This window comes from Tupaia chinensis, unplaced genomic scaffold (assembly GCF_000334495.1).
Source record: "Tupaia chinensis unplaced genomic scaffold, TupChi_1.0 Scaffold000033_1, whole genome shotgun sequence".
Taxonomy (NCBI): Eukaryota; Metazoa; Chordata; class Mammalia; order Scandentia; family Tupaiidae; genus Tupaia; species Tupaia belangeri.
Window position 1 is genome coordinate 1,044,963 of NW_006159463.1, and position 20,870 is coordinate 1,065,832.

Consider the following 20,870-nt stretch of genomic DNA (forward strand, 5'->3'; position numbering starts at 1 on the left):
TGATTTCTTACTCTCACATGAAAGGATTAGGTGCTGTGATCATAGGTTGTTATAAAAAAATTACTGCACCCAGGGAGCTGAGTCTCTTCACATGAGCCTGCTTTCCTTCTTGCTTCCATCGGCTATGTTGTGGTGTATGACCAGATACTATGGCCATACTTATAGATCTCACAGACACCAGAATCGTTAGACAAATAAAACTCTATTAAAACAAACCACCCAGTCATAAATAATTCACATCTATTCAGTGACAAAAATAATAAAATTTGTAATGACTCAGGAACTACTGCAGCCCAGATCAAGAAATACTAATTCATGTGATGGGTGGAATAGATTGTAAAGAATATTATACAGTTATGCTAACTGTTCTGGAGTAAAGGTAAGACTTCTCTTCTCTTGAGCTGTTGATAGGTTCATCTACCTACTGTTTAAACTGAAACTTAACTTTTTTCCTGGCTCTAAGTCTTAAGCAAACTTCTCTTAACATTTTTTGATTTTGATCTATTAAAGCTAAAATTGTTTTCCTTGAAATAAAAAATTGCATAAAAATACCTACTTAATGACTACAGTAAGCTACATAGTCCTAGCTAGGTGTTACTTTATAGTATGATCATTCTACTAACTGAGTTGCCTGCCTAAAGTCAGACATGTGTTCATAGCTATGCATATATCAGCTGCACTTGCTATCAAAAGTATTTAGTTTCATTAAGATCTTTTGTAAATCAATAAAATGTAAAAAGAAAAAACAAAAGAAAAATGCATGGAAAGCAACTATAGATTCTAGAGACAATGTGGGAGAAGGGTGAGAAATAGCACCAGGTGAGACGTAGGGAATCAAGGGGTGAAAAAAAAGAAGTAAAATATATAAGAAACAAGAAATGGAAAATTATTTGTTAATGATAGCATGTATGGTAATATCCTTGAGTGAGCCAACATACAGTGTATTCTGTATGGGAAATCTCATTTTGTATACTGTAATGAAGTACAATGAATGAATGTAAATAAATAAATTAAAAAAAAAAAAAGACTTCTGAATCTAAATGTCTTGAACTGATCCCTTAAGAGATGAGGTGTATGTCAGATGAGGTGTCTGTGGAGAAGTGGAGCCTAATGAAGGACATTTGGAGAAGGGATACGGAGGTAGAACATTGATGGGATGGGGAAGGGTGGTGTTATCGATTGAAGATATTTTGATCAACGGGACTGGGGAGAAATGTTCACATATTTAAATGCTCACATTGTAAGCTAAACAATGTGACTGAATGTGTATACAAAAACAAATAAATTAAATAAAAATAAATAAATAATAAAAAAAAAAGAAAAAAGAGTAGTGACTTCTGACCAAGTGTTGAAAGAATTAGGCAGCACCTACTATATTTCAGGGAGTGGACAGACTAATATATGTAAGCTAATTTATGTATGTTGTATATTAACCCTTACAGCAAATATACGAGGTAATTGTCATTAACGGAAGCCTAGGAAAGTAATTTAATGACAATACATCCACAGCAGTATAAGAATTTAAAACCTGAGTTTAAATAACACCACGGACTAGCTCTCTTCCATTACATCAGTGATTCTTTACTGTGGATGACCCTGTGCTTCTCCCAGTCCTCCAACCCACACCTGATGTATATGCAGCAATGTCTGGAGACATTTTTCGCTGTCACAACTGGGAGAGGGGCTTTACTGGTATCTAGTGGATAGAAGCTAGGGAGGCCACTTTACATTCGACAATGTACTGGCCGGTGCCCTCAACACCCACGATGCCAATACTGCCGAGGCTGAGAAACTGCACTGCACCGTGCCTGGTAGATATAGCCTGAAGTGTTTTATTCAGGCATAAAAGAAAGGATGCTCTAAAGAGATGTGAGAGAATTCAAGTTGGAATAGCTCCAGTTGACCAGTGAAATGGCAAAGAATCTAAAAATTTATCTCAATACCAATATGTTATGAGAGAGAGTGCCAAGAAAATGCTATGCTTTTCTTCTAAATTTTATCAATTCACAAACCCGAAGAGTATGTTTATCTTGCTGCACTTAAAATCATTCTCACACATCACGTAAGTTATTAAAAATCACATACGTAACACAAATCATTGACATATAAATAAATTCCAATAAGATCGATAACTTAATTGTGAAATTCAGATTTTATATGATTTCTGACAATTAAGAATCTTTACTATTTTGTGGAAAATAGGGGAAAGGTCTCAATAGTATGATATATTATTTTTAAAGGAATTATTCATTTAATTTAATTTTTTATCCTTTTATCATTATTGTTTTTCTTTATTCGTGATAGAACATGAGTGCATGTATGTGAGAGTGGGGGGAGGAGCATGCTTCACATATCTGGTCACACCATAATCCCTCTAATTTTCCATCCCTTCAGTTATTGGGCATTCAGGTGTGTACCCATTATGTTTCTAGCTGATTAACTTTATTAATTATTATTATTTTTAATTTGCTATAGGGCATGTGTGCTCATCAGAAAGAGAGAGAGAGGGGGGAAGAGAAAGCAATCCAGCAGATCCAGGACTTGAATCATGGTACGCCATGTGGAAGTCCAGTGCCTTACCCATTATGCCGCCTGCTGGCTCCAGTAATATTTTTTCTCATACATTGTTTTCTTCATCCACAGCAAAATCTTGGAAGTAATTCCACTTACAGAAAATGCTCTGGATTTCCTCCTGTACAGAACCAAAATATGTCACCCTAAAATATACTACTTTAGCATATTTTTAAATGTCTATTCAGAGAACCTAGGTACAAAATTGTATTTTTCAAAATAGCTAAGCATTTGTTAAAAAAAAAAAGACATCTATTTCTGTCAGTAAAGTATAAAACTGGCATAAACTGTCTTTATGTGATGCTAGTTCTTATCTAGGCATAGGAAGAAGGGATTTAGAGGTTGGACACCTGACCCAGAAAGAAAAGATTCTTTGAAATTTCTCCCCTCACCCTTTCCTGGCTTATCTTCAAGTCTCTCCTCTCTCTCTCTCTCTTTCTCTCTCTCTGTCTCTTTATATGGTATAAAATTCTCAATCATTTTGCCTTTCTAGTCTGATTATTTTAATGGACTCTTGTGTGTGCATGTGTGTGTGTGTGTGTATATGCGTATATACACACACAAATTGTCAATAAAATTAACAAGCTTTGTAAAACTTTATTTATTTATTTCTTCCATGAGAAGGAGAAACAGAAAAAGAGAGAGAGGAAAAAAAGAGAGAAACAGTTACTCCCAGCAGAATCTCCACATCACAATGCATCCCCAGTTGCAATTGGCCTGGATGACGGACACATGCTTCTGGCATCAAAGAGGTCACAGGACACAAACCCAGAACCTTCCCCTTATGGATTCACTTGCCTTACCATTTCAACCTGTGAGTCTGGTTGTCAGTTTACATTATAGACCACAGATAGCAAACCTTAAGAAGGAAATAAGGACATTGAAAACTTCCCTGTATGCCTCAGGTTAAATTATAGAAGGATAGTGATCTAAGATTATTAGTCTGGGGCCAGCAGGTAGCTCAGACGTTAGGGCACTAGATTCTACATGGCCAACTGTGTGGTTCGGATCCCAGACTGGCAGCTTGGAAAACACCGGGGTTGGTTTGTCTGCATGCTTAAAACCTCCAGAAGAGAATGGAGAAGAGATTGCGGTGTGGCAATCTCCACTGGATGATTTCTCATTTTCTCTCCCTATCTCTCTCCAGTGAGCACATGTGCCATTTAGAGAAACAAAACAAAGCTGACAAAAGATTATCAGTTCATTTTAGCTCTACCAGTAAACACTGAGAAAATGGAAAACAAAGGGGAAAAAAAAGAAACAAAGAAAAAGAAAAGATGTAAAAAAGCTCATTTTGATTGTTATGGATTGAATCTAAGGAACCAGCCAAAGTGTGAGCTCTAATGGCATATACACACTCACTTCTAACAGGCTGTGAACTGAAGAAGATTACCATATAGGAATATAAGGCAAATTTGGTTTGGTGAGCAAAAAGAAGTAGAAAAAAAGTGATCTATTATAAATATAATTAGCAATCATCATTTTACTGTGATGATAATTAGTGGTCCCACAAAGAGTATTACACTTTGGGTTCTTATATTCTGTGATGATGATGGCTATTATGACATAATGTAGTTATTTGCATAATAGACCTTTTAAATTTTTCCCTTAAGAAAATAGCTCCTGACTTAAAGAAAAAGTTTAAAATCATAAAGACTGATACTTGAAGTGATCTTAAATAATAAATGGGGGTTTGGGACAATTAATGAATACAAAGTACTGAGGAATTTGAAATCATGAAAGTATACCATATTATACAATAATGGGGGTTGCATATTATTTTAAGTTTGTTCGCTATAGGTTGTCCAAACCTATTGAATGTACGAGATCAACAGTGAACCTTCAGGTAAATTATGGACTTCGGGTGATAACGATATGTCAGTTCGTTCACGTACACGTACCAAATGTGTTGAATGTGTCTAGTGTAGGCTCATCGACTGTGATCAGTATATTGCTCTGGTGGAGGGTGCTGATAACAGGGAATTCTCTGCATTTTGAGGGACAGGGAAAATATGGGAAATCTCTGTCACTTCTTCCCAGTTTTGCTGTGAACCTAAAGCTTCTCCAAAAAGTAGTCTTAAAAATTATCTTAGTATCCAATTTACCATCTAATGAAAATGTTATCCTCTTTCTCTGTTTCTTTGTCTCTTGTGATGCCCACTGCTTTTCTCTCTCTCTCAATTCTGAAAAGCTATTGGTGACAAACACAAATTGCTATAAATTGACATTTAAATCCACTAGAATTAATTAATTTTAATGTTGAAACATATATTCATACCTCAGGAAAAAAATATTTTTATTTAATTTTATTTGGATTTTAAATGATCCATTTGTAAAGAGTGTAACTACTTAATCATGTATTTATTTTTATTCAGTCTTGTAACAGTCAATCCTCTAAAGAATTTGTGAGTGAGAAAAGTTGTATTTATGTACCCTGCAATTTTTCTTATTGCAAATATTTCTTTTAGGCAATTTGCTTTTACATCACATATGTAAGTTCAACATTTTCCCATTCATTTTTATCTTTGTCTATTTAAAGATTAGTGAACTTTGACCATTAGGCACAAAAAAAAAAAAAAAAAAAAACTTGCCAGACCCATTGCTCTTTACAACAGAATGTTTCTCAATAATTTATTACTAATATCTCATTATAGAGAGCTATTAGAGGATTTTATTCTAACAATAATTTCATGAATTCTTTATCATATTTCATGCCAACTTCAACACTAATAAAAATTTCTTTAAAACATAAATACAATGCAATTCTGAAATATAAACCATGTATAAAGATGTTTGCTATTTTTAACATAATATTATTATAAAATAACAATAATTCAATTCAGGGCTAAATAGAAAGATAAGGGTTGTTAAAAAATTTGGCTGCGAATAATCATACAAGGTAAACAATCATATTTGGTTTGTTTGTTTAATATAGTGGAGTTTAGTTGAGCAAAAATGATTTGACTTGGAAAGTCCCCAGAAAGCCATATAAGGAACTGTGGATAACCACAGGGTGGGGTGACATTTAAGAACAAGAAAGAGAAAGTGAAGTGTGGAAAAAGGAAGTGAAGGAATGAGAGAAATAACTGGATTTGTTACAACTTGATGTTTGCCTGCATGAACACGGTTTAGAGGGTAAGCTGTCTGTGACTGACTCAGTGTGATTGGTTGTAACACAGCAACTTACTAAGGAAGCAGACTTCCAAGTGAGGTTGTGATTTGCTTATGAAATTCAAGCAGGAGTATTTCAGCCTAATAAAGTTTAACAATTATCCCCCTTTTGGTCATCTTCTTAATTTTGAGAGATTGACCAAAACTTAGGGCATTGGGACCACTCTGTTACCATTATAAAGGCCTTTTTCTTGCTCAGTGTAGGATTTACAAGTTTCTTTTGGTCTCAGGCATAGAATTTACAAGTCGCAATGTCATATGAATTGAAGGATTCTTTCTCTGTGCTTTTACTGAGCCGATTGAAGCAGGTCCATTTAATGTTGGATGGGTGCTCCATACAAAACATTTAAGACTTGAGAAGATACAGGTATCCTTTCAAGAATAGTGTCTTAAGATTTTTATTTACAGCTGTTCCTATGACCTAATGGTCAATGGAACAAAATGGATCCCACATAGCTAACCACAGTTTGAATTCTAGCTCTGGCAGCTTGAAAAACAAACTAGATGAGCCAGTAGGCAATACAGAGGGTAAGACATTAGACTACCACGTGGTCCACCACAGTTCAAGTTCCAGACCTGGCAGCTTCAAACCCATGCCAGGCACATGTGTGTGCATGCCCAAAATCCCGAGAGGAAAATGGAAAGGAAGGGATTGCAGCATGGCCATACCCCTGGGGGGAGAGTTTCTCACTTTCTATCTCTCTGTCTCTCTGACTGTATAGGCACCCCATAGCAAAAATCTCTAAAAAATAAAATAAAAAATAACAATAAAAATAAAAAAAATAAGAGCATACACATAGAGAAAAATTCACTAGATATATGTCCATGTATACCTTAAATGCCAAAAAGATGGAGAAGTGGAGAAGAGGAGATTGCAGTGTGACCACACCCCATTAGGGGTGTCTTTTCCCTCTTCCTCCCTGTTTCTCTTTCTCTCAAGAGTACATTCATCCTCTGGCAATTATTTTTAGTTTTAAAAAATATTTTATTTAACTTTATTTATTTATTTATTTTAATTTTACTAGAGAGGGACAGAGTGAAAGCAAGCAAGAAAGCAAGCTGCCAGGCCCAGGACTCAAACCACAGTCAGTCTTCTGGGATTCCAGGACCCTTAACCACCATGCCACCTGCTGGACCCTGGCAATTATTTTTAAAAAGAAAGATATTTATTACCTGTGGATATTAAGTGATTTTAACCTTCCTGAAAATTATTTCTGGAAAAAAGAACTGGAAACAAAAACAAAAACAAATCTAGTTACAGTGTGAGGAGAGACAATTTTCTGAGTTCAGAACTGCATCTCTAGCATTCTCGAGTGCACCATGAGAAAGTTTAGGCCAAACACAATATCTATGCAAAAGAGGTAGCTTACACCTAGAGTTTAATCACAAAACTAACTCTTCAGCTAAAACCCATCTAAGTAGACATAACTAAGAGTGATACAAAAAAGATAGAGAGAAATACTCATTAAGACAGTGCAAGTGAAAGACCCAAAAAACAAAAGGAAGATCAGACATTGAGAAAAATATGTCACAAACAACTGGACCCTCAACACAGGTAACACTATGAGAATTTGAAGCCTCTTGTACAATGAGGGTAAAGAAAGCAAAAACAAAGTCCATACTAAGCTTAAAAATATATAGTGCTATATTCGTGATTTTTCTACATCTGATCGATTCCTACTAATGCATTATATTTGCTTTGTTTTATTTACCACTCCCAAATTTTCTTAGCTTTATTCATCGTAATGTACTTCCCTTGACAGCCTATTAAATGTCATTCCATGTATCAAGAGAAGGTTGTGAGCAAGCTAACCTTTATGATTCAGTCTATAACCATCAGCATGAGTGGTTGATACCCTTCCTTTCCTTAATATTTTTTCTCATGTCCTCAGTATGTACTGTTAGTGCGCAATGCATTGATATTTTTCTTGTTTCATTCATGCTCCTTCTATAAATTTCACCTAGAGTGAAATTGTAGGACATTTTCTAATAAAGGGCATTACTTTAAGGATTTGCAAAATTTGAGTTTATCAATATTATTTATTTATTTATTTATTTATTTATTTTGAGAAGTTTATGCTACAGGGCGTGTGTGCTCCCAGAAAGACAGAGAGACAGAAAGTGAGAAATCACTCCCCGGAGGGATGGCCACGCCACCATCCCTTCTCTCCATTCTCCTCTCGGAATCTTGGGAACGCATGAACATGCACCCGGCATGAGTTTAAGCCACTGGGTCCAGACTCAAACCACGATCGACTACATGGGAGTCCAGCGACATAGCCATTACACTAACTGCTAGCCAGTTTATAAATATTATTAAGTGAATGAAAATAAAATCAATTAAGTGAATAAAAAGATAATTCAAACACTGGTAGGATGTATATGAAAAACACATATGACAAAAATTCTATTTCTTCAGTATCTTTTTATTTTGTTCTTAGTTTTCCAGTTTTTGAGGTAGGAGTTTAGATTATCCACTTGAGACTTTTAATCTTTCCTTTAATTCATGATGGGGAGCATGCACATACACATGAGATTGAGAGCCACAGAGAAAGAGAGAGGAGCACTCTCCACAGGGTTGGCAAGTTGCAATCTCTTCCCTTCTGTCCTCCAGATCATCAGATCTTGGGCCCTGGCATGCATAGTTAGCATGGCTCAGGGGATTAGAACCATGGTCACCAGGTGGCATCTGGCCTCTGTAGAGCACTGCATTACCTCTCCATCTTGCAGTTGGCCTGAGAATTTTCTTTTCAATGCATTATTCAGTGTTGTAAATTTCTCTCTGAACACTACATTAGCTCTGTCACATAGCTATTGAAACGTTGTATTTCATTTTCCTTCAATATTTTCTACAAAAATCCCCTTGAGGCGTTCTCTCTGACTCACAGATTGTTTAGAAATGTGTTGTTCAGTTTCAAAGTGTTTGTAGATTTTTCTGTTATCTTTCTTTCTCTCTCTCTCTCTCTCTTCTTTTTTTTTTTTTTTGTATCTAGCTCAATTCTATTGTGGCTAGAGAATACATTCAGTATAATTTAAATTCTTTTAAATCTGTTGAGATTTTATTTATTGCCAGTATTTGGTCTATTTTGGTGAGCATTCTTTAAACATTAGGAGGTGGTAACTATATTCTACTCTCATTGAGTGGAGAAGGCTATAAATATCATTTAGGTCCTATTGGTTGATATCTTCTCTAATATCAAGCAAAATGAGCAAAAGCTATTAAAAAAAGCTATAAAGAAAAAAAGAACAATAAGGAAAAAGGTAGTTTATTGTTATCATAGACTACCTCACTGTGAAAGTTCTTCAGTTTTTTGAAAGAACACCCAGAACTGCTGCAAATCTCTAGAATCTCTGAGAGAGTTCACTCTCCATTCTCCTCTCGGAATCTTGGGAACGCATGAACATGCACCCGGCATGAGTTTAAGCCACTGGGTCCAGACTCAAACCACGATCGACTACATGGGAGTCCAGCGACATAGCCATTACACTAACTGCTAGCCAGTTTATAAATATTATTAAGTGAATGAAAATAAAATCAATTAAGTGAATAAAAAGATAATTCAAACACTGGTAGGATGTATATGAAAAACACATATGACAAAAATTCTATTTCTTCAGTATCTTTTTATTTTGTTCTTAGTTTTCCAGTTTTTGAGGTAGGAGTTTAGATTATCCACTTGAGACTTTTAATCTTTCCTTTAATTCATGATGGGGAGCATGCACATACACATGAGATTGAGAGCCACAGAGAAAGAGAGAGGAGCACTCTCCACAGGGTTGGCAAGTTGCAATCTCTTCCCTTCTGTCCTCCAGATCATCAGATCTTGGGCCCTGGCATGCATAGTTAGCATGGCTCAGGGGATTAGAACCATGGTCACCAGGTGGCATCTGGCCTCTGTAGAGCACTGCATTACCTCTCCATCTTGCAGTTGGCCTGAGAATTTTCTTTTCAATGCATTATTCAGTGTTGTAAATTTCTCTCTGAACACTACATTAGCTCTGTCACATAGCTATTGAAACGTTGTATTTCATTTTCCTTCAATATTTTCTACAAAAATCCCCTTGAGGCGTTCTCTCTGACTCACAGATTGTTTAGAAATGTGTTGTTCAGTTTCAAAGTGTTTGTAGATTTTTCTGTTATCTTTCTTTCTCTCTCTCTCTCTCTCTTCTTTTTTTTTTTTTTTGTATCTAGCTCAATTCTATTGTGGCTAGAGAATACATTCAGTATAATTTAAATTCTTTTAAATCTGTTGAGATTTTATTTATTGCCAGTATTTGGTCTATTTTGGTGAGCATTCTTTAAACATTAGGAGGTGGTAACTATATTCTACTCTCATTGAGTGGAGAAGGCTATAAATATCATTTAGGTCCTATTGGTTGATATCTTCTCTAATATCAAGCAAAATGAGCAAAAGCTATTAAAAAAAGCTATAAAGAAAAAAAGAACAATAAGGAAAAAGGTAGTTTATTGTTATCATAGACTACCTCACTGTGAAAGTTCTTCAGTTTTTTGAAAGAACACCCAGAACTGCTGCAAATCTCTAGAATCTCTGAGAGAGTTCACACCAGCTACTTCAGGGTGGTGCCCTGAAACAAGTGGGAAACAAAAAGTACTCTACAAGAATTTTCTGTGAACCTCACATCTGCCTATAATTGTCTCTGCTCAAGCACATACCTCTTTAACTTAATGATGAAATATGACTGCATGCATCCAAATTCTTGCCTTGGTGTGTCAGATAATATTCCATTCATGACAGGTGTCATGTGTCATGGCACTTCGAGGACCTATGGGCAAGTGTGGTCACCACAAGGGCCTCACCTCAAGCTTTAGCTGTCAGCCATAAGATGGAGAGACTGACCAAAACTTTTCTCCAAAACGCCCATTTGCCTCAGGCACTTCAAGCATCACTGGATCTAGAATATAGAGTAAGAACAGAGTAGCTGTCATGGAAAGCGAGACCTGCTGCAAAATTAGTTTACATGGCAAATGAGTCAAAGTAGTAAGTCCTGATGTAGTATATGTTCCTGCTAAACTTCAGTTGGAGGTCCACTATGTATGTCTCTTCTGTTTCTACATAAATAAAATGTTGACCTTGAATAAGATATGTCAATATGACTCCTAGCACTCTTCTCATATAATTTTCACCTAACTGAAGACCCCTTAATTATAGATTATAATTAATTATAATTATATTATAGACTGCAAAACCTCTAGGACACATTTGCCTTCCAAAGGGTCTACTCTAGTGGCTGATTCCAACCCACCACAATGATGCTATCAATAGAATGGGCAAGCCTGATGTCCATTGTAACAGAGAAGTGAAAATATGATGCAGCCCTGGTTTCACACACTGAAATTTTGGTTCTTCTTCTAGCAAGTGAAAGCAAACTGCTTTGAGCATCTTCAACAACAAGCATGGAGAAAACAATTCTTCAGCTTAGCAGGAACATACTAGGTACATAGGGGCACCATTTGTTTCAGAACAGCAATGGAGTTTGAATTGTCAAATTACTACTTTTTATTACTGAATATTATAGGAAAAACACATTTAAAAATTTTATAAAGATGTTTATTTTTTCCATGAATGAGATAATATAAAGAGAGACAGAGACAGAGAGATCATAGGCCCAACTGGGTGTTGATGGGGAAATTTATTCCCAGCCTCAGTCACCCAGGATCACAGGTATGTTCAGCGAGCTCATCTGACATGAACCTGGAACCTTCCCAGTGGGTCAAATTCTTGGAGTGTCATGTTTTACCTCTGTGCCATTGTACAACCCCCTAAAAATTATCAGTGAGTTAATGTTTATGAATATATAGCTTGATTCCAGTTTTTTGACTATTTATAAAACTATTATGAACTTTAGAATAACTTCATAATAATTTTGCTAACATACATTATCATTTTTCTTAAGTAGATACTTAGGAATACAATCAATGGTTCATAAAGGTTATGTTACAATTTTTTGTCATTGTGGCTTTGAGATGTTTTTGCTATAGGACGCGTGCGCTCACCAGAAAGACAGATACAGACAGAGACATAGAAAGGAAGAAATCACCCTCCCCAGGGGATATGGCCACGCTGCAAGCTCTTCTCCTCCATTCTCCTCTTGGGATATTGGGCATGCACACACACACACACCCGGCGTGAATATAAGCCACCAGGTCCAGAAATCCAACTGTAGTCAACTATGTGGGAGTCCAGCGACATAGCCATTACACCAACTACTGCTCCTGCTTATGCTACACTTTGTCAGAAAGCTGAGGTTTAGAAGTGGTTGTACTGATTACATTCCACTTAGATACACTTGCTTTTCAATGATATATTTTATTTTGTGAAGTACTATTACATTTATGATCCCTTTTTGGTTTATTTTATTTTTACTACTGAGTTGTAATAGTTTTTGCTATTAAATTTTAGTTCTTTTACTGAGTTTTGCCTTTTTGTTTTTTAAAATATTTATCTTGCTAAGCAGATATTAAAATTGTAGTAAGGAATTGGTGATTGCAGACACAAGTAAAATAACATCCAGAAAATGAATTTCCTTTGGGCAGATCAATATACATATACTCAAAATTAATTTGCTTTATGAGATAGAGAGAGAAACAAAGACACTCTTCACTGGATATCCATGTCCACATCCTAACCACAACACTGCAGCTAGCCCAGATCATGGGCTTCCAGACGTGTTGAGGTAGACCCAAGATGCAAACCTTGAACTGTCCCACATGGTTTCCTGTATGATGCAGCAACACCTCCATTGACTATGCCACTTTGGCTGGACCTATGGGAGAAGATTAAGAATAAGTCTAAGACAAAGAGAATCAGTGTACCTGTATTGATTAGTAAATATTAATTATAAAACTATTATATAATCATCTTTCTGTTAGGTGTTTTTGCATTTGTAGTTTATTTTGATTATTTATTTGATTATATATATATATATATTGAGAGGTTTTCGCCACAGGGCGTGTGTGCTCGGCCAGACAGGTAGAGAGAGACAGAGAGACAGAAAGCGAGAAATCACCCCCCAAGGGGGATGGTCACGCCACAGTCCCTTCTCCTCCATTCTCCTCGCGGGATCTTGGACACGCACATACACGTGCCTGGTGTGAGTTTTAAGCCACCGGGTCCGGGACACAAACCGCAGTCGACTACCTGGGAGTCCAGCGACATAGCCATTACACTAACTACTGGTCCCTATTTTATTATTTTTTATATTTTAACCAGTCAAATATGTATGTTTTGTAAAGCAATAGCTGTATCACTTGTAAACATACATTTTTTTTCTCCCGGAAATTGTATTTCTGGCATAGTTAGATAATTTATTCATATGACATTTATTTTGTTGGTGAATATGGAAAAAACACCCAGCTTTATTGTTTACAGCTGACCCAGGACTTGTCTGAACAGTGTTTCCCTGTGTTACTCATAGACATCATGACACTGGCTCCCAGGGTGTATCACTATAATTAACAGCTTATAAAACCCACTGGTGCTTTTACTATAATAAAAAATGTTTTCTTCTAGTGAACCCAGGTGATAAATGGCTTATGTCTCAGTAGAGAAAATTTCAGGGCCTTGGTAATTCATTCCTTTTTATTTTGTGTACAGTTTCATTTATGTAAATTATTCTTTTATTTTTTATGAGAGAGAGAGAGAAAAAAAAAAAAAGCAGTGAGAAAGAGGCACCCTGAACAGCATCTTATCACACAAGAATCTTACCCCAGCCCTCCAGCTTGTCAGGACTTAAGCACCTGTGCACCTGGCACATTTGAGGTCAAGTCAGACTTGAGCCTGTGGATGGCCATGTGGCTTCCAGCACTGCAGATTAGTACAGGACTGCCTGGACCACCAAGCCTAGGTCTATTTCATCCTTTGTGATGACTGATATAAAGATGAAAATAAAAACAAATAAAAATCTTTACAACCAAAAATATGGTTGTTTTCTATAAGGGTCTAAAATCTCAATGCTCTCTTTTATGGTATTTGTAACTGTGGCTCTATCATATATGTGTGTAACTGTGGATAGTCTTCACACTGTCTTGGGCACATCAGTCCTACATTTAAAAATATTCTTAGCGGGACCAGCAGTTAGCGTAATAGTTATGTCGCTGGACTTCCATGTAGTCGAACAGGGTTCGTGTCCTGGACCCAGTGGCTTAAAACTCACACCGGGCGCGTGTGCGTGCATGCCCAAGATCCCGAGAGGAAAATGGAGGAGAAGGGATTGTGGCATGGTCATCCTCCCGGGGGGTGATTTCTCGCTTTCTGTCTCTCTGTCTCTCTCTGTCCGTCTGGCAAGTGCACACGCCCTATAGCAAAAACCTCTCAAAAAAAAAATATATATTCTTAGCATGTATAGTTGCAAGTAGCGAAAAAGTGCATTTTAGAAGCAAAGCCTTATTAAAAAAATAAAAGAAAATTTGCTCCCATGTTTTGTAAATTAGAATATTTGTCTTTAAAGTTATATATCAAACACATATATATATGCTAAAACATTTGACTCATATTTCTAAGTAGTTCATATTCATAATGAGAACCCTTTGAAATTTTAGCAGAGGTCATAAGGATTTTTTTATTGCATTATTATCGTTTGCTTAGTGTAAAATAAATAAAATTATTATAAAATTCAGTAATATTATTTAAGTTATTGACATTTCAGTGATTCTGTCCCTCCAAAAAGAACATGTACACATTATTTCATGTATTTAAATATTTGATAAACTTCTTTCCTCTATGTATACGGAACTTATATGCATGGAAACTTTCCCTAAGTAAACATTGAGTTTTTTTTTTAATGCATCTCATTTATAAATATGTAATCAACATCATTTCCCTGAAGATGTTGTTTCTAAATTTTACTGGTTCATCTCATTGGTTATGTTGTCCAGATATCGAAGTGACTGTACAAATATAACGTTCTAATGTACCAAAAAAAAAAAAAACTCTGCTCATACAAGTTCTAACAAGATGGTTTAATTTATAGATGTGACTTCTTTTCCTCATACATCAAAATAAATTTTTTGCTTGAATTTGTCACTCCACAAAGCATAAAAACATTTAGCCCACTCATGGTTATTGCTGTAGATTTCAACGGTTATATTTGATAGAAGGATAATAAGTTGCACTACATTCTTTGTTATAGACCTGAATTAATTTACCTAAGTTAAAATCAGCTTCCCTAAAGTTGGTGTTAATGAAAATGAAAGATGTTTGTTTTTAAATACACAAAGAAGAAATAGAGATAGGAACATATAGAAATATCAGAATTTAAATAATGTGTGCAGTGGCAGAGGAAGATATGGAGCTACAAGATATTGCTCCATTTGTTGATTTATCCAGATCATATTAATTATGAATTGCCATTGTGCTAAGCACTAAGAATTAAGAATAAAACAAACATGATGCCTGGACCCATGACACTTTTCTCATTCATATTCTTTGACTTTTGATGGCAATATGTATCTTCTCTTAAATTCAGAGAATTATTTTCTTTAGGTTTTTCTATAGGGTGCATGCACTTGTCAGAGAGAGAGACAAAGAGAGAGAAAGTCAGAAATCACCCTCTGAGGGAGGAGGACCACAGCAAATCCCTGTCTGGGATAATTTTCAAGTCATCAGGTCCAGGACTTGAACCATCATCTGCCATGTGGGAGACCTGTCCCCTAACTACCATGCCACCTGCTGGCCCCAAAATTCAGAGAAATCATAAACTATGAGATATGCAGCCTATACAGAACTATGCCATGCCAACGAAGGAAGTGGGTAAGCAGAGATTTAGGATAGCACAAAGTGTTGGGAAACTGCAAGTAACTATATGGCTAGAGTAAGAGGAAAAGCTGGCATCAGGTGAGGCTGAGAGAGAGTGGTCAAAGAACAATCATGACACAGAGTTTGTGCCAACGAGGAATTTGAACATGATTATTTATGTAATATTACTTGCTGAAACTTTTTAAAGGGGAAAAATATAAGCAAAACTGCATTTTAGAAAAGTGAGAATCATTTGAGTTTGAGACCAAAGCAGATAAAATATTGAAGACACTATTACAATCTTTGAGATAGGCAATCCTGAGAGTGTGGTGTACTTCAGAGAGAGTAAGGATGATAGATGTGGAAGCTAATGAGAAAAAAAGAAAATCCGTTGAGCTAGTTTTCAGAATGAGGGAGAAACAGTCTAGATTTAGATACAGGGAGGATGATAGAGTCATAATTTCTGCAATTACTTAGTGAAAGTGGCAGATTTGGAGAAGATTAATTCAATGTTACAATGGTATATTTACAGAGTGTGGTTCCATAGACATGTATGAACTCAGCTCAAAAGAGTCAGCTAGTTGAGGAGCTGGCAGATAGTGTGGTGGTTAAGGCACTGGACTCCCACATGGCTGACCTTGGTTCCAGTCCTGGACCTGGTGACTCGCTTCTCACTTTCCATCTCTCTCTCTGTCTATCTGTCTCTCTCTGTCTATCTGTCTCTCTCTGGTCAAGTTAAAAACTAACAACAATAAATAAAAATTAAATAAGTAATTATTTTTTTTAAAAAATAGCTAGTTGAACTGTGATGTTGAATGTCATTATGGAGAAAATCATTTAATCCCTATGAATAGATTTAACTGGCACATCGAAGAGTAACCTGAGAAGCAGTTACTCACTATACTCAGACAGAACCAATTTTTAGGCCAAAGATAGAAGTGGAAGAAGAGGCAATAAATCAAAAATAAATGAATCACAAGCAGTATTTCAACAAGGACTTGCAATTAATAAACGATTAGCCAAAAGTAACAAATGATGAAATTAGGGCAAATAAGATGACGACTGAAATGACTCATCGCAATTTTCAATGGGAAGATTATTGAAGAATTCTGAAAAAGAAATTTGGGTGAAGTAGAAACTAGAAACCCCATCGAGGAGAGATTAAGAAGCATTAAAAATGCGCAGATAGACTTTGTAGCTATGATTTTGATGGCTTTGAGTATCACAGAGAGATTGCGATACAGGCTAAAGTGAAGTTCTCTTGCAGTTATTGCTGAGTTTATAAACTTATGTGATTTTAATTCATTTACACAAATTAAGCAATAAGCAACAATACCGCCCAAGTTATTTGTACATTACGCAATCTGTATTTCAGAATTCAACTGCTAAATATGCTCACTGTTGTGTCATGTCAACAAAATTAACAAGCGCCTTAAAGTTTGATATTCCATGCCTTGGAGTTTTTGGGGGGAAGGCTGCAAATTGTGTGTGCGTGTGTCTCTGTGTGTGTATGTATGTGTGTATTAGAGAGAGAAAATGAGAGTTAAGAGTGGATGTGTGGATGTGTTGGAGGGTGCGGAGATACATTTTATGTGAATGTGGATTAACAGGTTTGTGTGATTGAGTGTGAAGAGGAAGGGGGTGTGAAAAATGAAGAAAAGAAAGACAAAGTGTTTAGAGAAGAAGTGATGGGTGGGAATAAAATGAAGGGCAGAGGAGACAGGTCAACAAGAATGTGAATGAGCCTGAGTAAATGAGTATGCGTGAAAGAGAATGAGAGTGGAAGTGACAGTATGTAAGTATGAATGTCCGTGTCTCCGTGATTACGAAATATGTGAGCTATGAGTTTCCTCTGTTTGAAAGTGAAAGTGATTATTACACAGTGTCACGTGAGAGTTGGTGGATATTTGTAAGTCAGAGTCTGGTTGTGAGCACGTGATTGAGGCAGAAGGCACATGGTTGGAGGAAGACAGAGAGGATCCCTAATGACGATCTCTAGGGCTAACACGACATATTCTGCTGAATTGTACTTCAGTTTTACAGACTTCAAAAAATCTTTTCTAGCTAGAATTAAAAAAATAATAATTCTCTACAGTGATTTGAGAAAGCCAAAAATGAGAAAGAAGTAAAAAAAAAAATCCACAAATTAGAAAATATCTTTTTATTTATTTTTCTTTTTTTAAAGAATGATCTTATTTAACTTTATTTATTTCTTAATTTGACCATAGAAGGACAGGGCCTGAGAGAGAAATAGAGAAAGGGAAAGTGAGAAAGCAAGCCGCCAGGCCAGGAACTCAAATTGTGGTCAGCCATGTGGGAATCTGTGCCCTGAACCACCATACCACCTGCTGGCCCCTTATTTTTTAATTTTTCTAAAAGCAGATTAAATTTTTAAGAAATCTTTCTGAATGCCTAGACAGTGTCTTGTTCTGAATTCTGAAGTTACAATGATAATAAGCTGCACAGACATAATCTCTGCCTTCATAAAGCACGCATTTTGGTTAGAGAGGAAGAAATAAACAAAACATACTCTTATAAGCATCCATATATAAGTTATGATTTGTAAAGGAGGTTAACGAATGGAATTCAGAAAAAAATAGAAAACATAGGGCTACTTACCTAAGAGAAATTGTAAGGTTTATATTAAATAGCAACACTTTGATACCAAATAGAACTCCATGTTTGTTGTTGTCTACTAATGAGTTTTTATACTTTATAGGAGCTTGCCTCCTGTAGTGGTCCAGAAAATATATTATTATAAAAAACAGTGATCACTAACTGGTGTTTGTTATGTTCCTTGGGACACAAAACTTGAATTTACCTCTATAAAAATCAGCCAAATGATCAAACTGTTTGTATAATTTAAAGCATCTTCTTTTAAGTAGATATACTAAATAGCATAATTACCATTACCTGGGAGTGTTTTAACAATGTAGCTTCTCTGGTATAGTGGTTAAGGTGCTGGACTCCCACATGGTTGACTGCAATTTGAGTCCCAAACCTGGAAGTTTGAAAATTACATGAGGTGTGTGTGTGTGTGTGTATGCCCAAAATTCTAGGAGGACAATAGAAGCCATACCCCTGGGGGATTTCTCACTTTCCCTCTTACTGTCTCTCTCAGGAGAGTGCACATGCATTATGGCAAAAACCTTAAAAAGAAAAAAATGTAGGTTACCAGTGCCTTTGCTAGACTTAAGACAGCAGAAACTACATTTTAACATGATCACTGATTTATAAGCATATTAACATTTGGGAAGTGTTGATTTAGAAAACATGTAAGGAATCATGATTCACTTTTTGCTTGTAAAATAAGTTAATACTCATAGATCAATGGTGTCCATAGGAATATAATTTCAGACACAGATAAATTTACATTTTTAATAATCACATTAGGAAAGGTAATTCATTTTATTTTAGCACTATATTATTTTTAACTCATTTTTTAAAATGTCATCTAAACATATGACCAATATAAAATTAATAAAATGTGTGTGTGTGTATTTAATTTGCTAGAGGACAGATACTACCCTGAAAGACAGAGAGAAGGAAAGTAAGAAAGAACCCCCCCCCCCCCATGGAAGAGGGCCATACCACAATCCCTTCTCCTCCATTTCTCCCTCCTTTTCAGGATTTTGGGCAAGCAAACACACACAAACACACTTGGTTGTGTCTCTCAAGCCACTGGGTCTGGGACTCAAACCACACAGTTGGCCGTATGTGGCATCCATCAGTCTTTTTTTTCTGGAGAGGTGTTTGCTATAGGGCGTGTGTGCTCGCCAGGAAGACAGAGAGAGACAGAGAGACAGAAAGCGAGAAATCACCCCCCAGGAGGCATGGCCACGCCGCAATCCCTTCTCCTCCTTTCTCCTCTTGGGATCTTGGGCACGCATGCACACGCGCCCAGCGTGAGTTTAAGCCATCGGGTCCAGGACGCGAACCGTGGTCGACTATGTGGGAGTCCAGCGACATAGCCATTATGCTAACTGCTGGTCTCACATCCATCAGTCTTAACTACCATATCATTGGCTGGTCCAATGAAATATTTTATGTTCATTTTTATACTACTAAATCTTTTAACTTCAGTTTGTATTTTAGACTTATGGAATATCTCAGCTATTAAATATTAAGGGGCAATAGTTGATCTGTATTTTACAGTGTTTCAGTTCCTAAATTTAAATTATTTTATATTTAAAAAGGAATTCCTCTGTTGTACTAGCAAGACCTTAAGTGTTCAATGTTAACATGTGACTTGTAGCCACCATATTGGACAGTACAGCCCCATAATGCTTTGCTACACTGTCAAATTCCAGATCTCTTGTGCATTTTTGTTAAGTCCACAGATAACTGCTCTTCAAAAAATTATTACTCGAAGTGTGAGTGTTGTTTATGTGATATAAACTGTATTTTCAATCATAGCAATGTGCTTTCAAAAATTTATTTCAAAATCTTTCCAGCTATTTATATGCTATAAGTTGACAAACAAACTGAAAGAAACTTCATTCGCACAGATTGCCAGGTACCGCTATTTTGACTGTGTGAAATGATACAGTTTGAAAAATCATTTGACTATTAAATTAATGCATTTTAGTAAAACTTAAATCATGAAACAAATATTTTATCAGTTAGGAATGGCATAAATTGAAAAGTATAAAAGTGCTCACACATCTAAATGTGTAGACATATACCCACATTAGTTATGGATATTAACATGCAAATTTTATGTTGAATATTTATACTATGTTATGTGTAAAGTCCCTTCCCTCGTATTTTATACAAGTATTTAATTATAATTCAATTATGCTAACTTTGCCTAAATGTTCTTGTCAATGTAAACTCCATTAAGTTTCTCTGTTAACTTTGCAAGTAAAATAACCATTAATCCTCAGCTAATCTGAATGAGTAAATTGGGATCTGAAGTCCCGATTTGCATTTTTATTTCATTTATAATATTCAATAGATGTCATCATCTTATCTGTAAGGAGATGAGCTGTCACCTAATAAGAGATATAACCTTAATCTTGAAACAACTATTAAAAGTTCAAGAACATCTACCTAAATTTTTAATAGTGTTTACTTTTATTAGTTCTAACAGGGAGCATAGTAACCAAATTTTTAAAATAGGTATTTTACTTGTGCACAAATATATCTGAACAGATATTTGAACAACTATATTTCCAGAGTTTAATTTTCTTACTAGGAATGATTCCCACTATTAATACATTATAAATACTAAAGATAGATAACAAATATAATTGAGAAGTACATAAAAAAACACTTAGCTAGAGGCTTGTTCATTTCACTGAGTAAAAATATGCTTTAGATAATTTAGGCTTAGTTCCCAAAAACATTTTATTTCAATATTTTAGAATATTA